This window comes from Mus caroli, unplaced genomic scaffold, assembly GCF_900094665.2.
Source record: "Mus caroli unplaced genomic scaffold, CAROLI_EIJ_v1.1 scaffold_10039_1, whole genome shotgun sequence".
Taxonomy (NCBI): Eukaryota; Metazoa; Chordata; class Mammalia; order Rodentia; family Muridae; genus Mus; species Mus caroli.
Window position 1 is genome coordinate 54,993 of NW_018389892.1, and position 2,378 is coordinate 57,370.

Genomic DNA, 2,378 nt, shown 5'->3' on the forward strand with positions numbered 1-2,378 from the left:
TTTTAATGCCCACAGAAGCAGGGTATGGGGAGGGGATGACACAGAATCACTTTCTTTCTGGAAGAATGCACTTGTTCCCAAAAGCAGGATATTGGCTAGGTAAAAAGTTTAGCAAGAGAAACAGAACAGAATGGGTTGCTAGGTACCTACCTGTCCACAACATCTATAGCTATTTGTTCTTAACTGGGGTTAATACTTTCCCATAGAGGTCTCAACTTTTTCCCACAGAAATCTCAAGTAAGCCAGTACTTTTCCACTAAGGCCAAGACTTTGTAAGGAAGCACTTATGGCTGACAAGGCAGTTAACATTCAAACAGGGATGCTCCCAACATGAGTTAATTGTATACCTAGCAACTTTGCTGAAGTTGAGTCTCAGGTATAGGAGTTTTCAGGTGGAATTTTTGGGGTCACTTATGTATATTATCATATCATCTGCAAATAGTGATATTATGACTTCTTTTCAAATTTGTATCCCTTTGACCTCCTTTTGTTGACTAACTAGGACTTTGGGTACTAAATTGAACAGGTAGGGAGATAGTAATCAGCCTTGTAAAAAGTCCCTGATTTTAGTGGGAGTGCTTCAAGATTCTCTCCATTTAGTTTGATGTGGGCTACTAGATTGCTGTATATTGCTTTTACTATATTTAAGTATAGGCCTGAATTCCTAATCTTTCCAAAGCTTTTACAATGAAGGGATGTCGAATTTTGTCAAATGCTTTCTAAGCATCTAATGGAATGATCATGTGTTTTCTTTTCTCTTTGAGTTTGTTTAAGTAGTGGATTAAATTGATAGATTTCCATATATGGAAATATCCCTGCATTCCTGGGATGGAGCCTACTTGATCATGATGGATAATCATTTTGATGTGTTCTTGGAACAGGTTTGCAAGAATTTTTTGAGTATTTTTGCATTGACATTCATGAAGAAAATTTGTCTGAAGTTCTCTTTCTTTGTTGGGTCTTTGTATGGTTTGGGTACAAGCATACTTTGGCTTCATAGAACAAATTAGGTAGTGTTCCCTCTGTTTCTGTTTTGTGGAATAATTTGAACAGTACTAGGTATTTTTAGAAGGATTGATAGAATTCTGCACTAAACCCATCTGGTCCTGGACATTTTTTGATTGGGAGACATTTAATGACTGCTTTTATATTTTAGGGGTTATGTGACTGTTTAGATTGTTTATCTAATCCTGATTTAACTATGGTATTTGATATCTGTCTAGAAAATTGTCCATTCTGTCCAGATTTTCCAGTTTTGTTGAGTATAGGCTTTTGTAGCAGGACCTGATGACTTTTTGGATTTCCTCAGATATTGTTGTTATGTCTTCTTTTTCATTTCTGATTTTGTTAATTTGGATACTGTTCCTGTCTAGTTAGTGTGGCTAAGAGTTTATCTATCTTGTTGATTTTCTCAAAGAACCAGGGCCTGGTTTGTTGATTCTTTGTGTAGTTCTTTTATTTCTATTTGGTTGGTTTCAGCCCTGAGTTTGATTATTTCCTGCCATCTACTCCTCTTGTGTGTATTTGCTTCTTTTTGTTCTACAGCTATCAGGTGCTATGTTAAGCTGCTATTGTATGCTCTCTCCAGTTTCTTTTTTTCTTTTTTCTTTTAAACTTTGTTTTTTTAAAAATATTTTATTAGGTATTTTCCTCATTTACATTTTCAATGCTATCCGAAAAGTCCCCCATACCCTCCCCCCCACTCCCCTACCCACCCACTCCCCCTTTTTGGCGCTGGCATTCCCCTGTACTGGGGCATATAAAGTTTGCAAGTCCAATGGGCCTCTCTTTCCAGTGATGGCCGACTAGGCCATCTTTTGATACATATGCAGCTAGAGTCAAGAGTCTCTTGTGAGACTATGCCGGGGCCTAGCAAACACAGAAGTGAATGCTCACAGTCAGCTATCAGATAGATCACAGAGCCCCCAATGGAGGAGCTAGAGAAAGTACCCAAGGAGCTAAAAAGAGCTGCAACCCTATAGGTGGAACAACATTATGAACTATCCAATTTCTTTTTGAGGGACTCAAAGTTTTGAATTTTTTTGTTAGCACTGTTTTCATTGTATTCCAAAAATTTGCTTATGATGTACCATTATTTCATTAAAATTTAAAGTCTTTAATTTCTTTCTTTATGTCTTCCTTGACCAAGTACTGCATTGTTCAGCTTCCATGTGTATATGGGTTTCATTTTTTCTGTTACTATTGAAGACCAGCCTTAGTCTGTAGTGACCTGATAGGATACATGGGATTATTTCATTCTTCTTGGATTGGTTGAAACTTATGTGACTGATTATATGGTCAATTTTGAAGAAGCTACAATGAGGTGTTGAGAAGAGGGTATATTCTTTTGTTTTAGGATGAAATATTCTATAGATGTC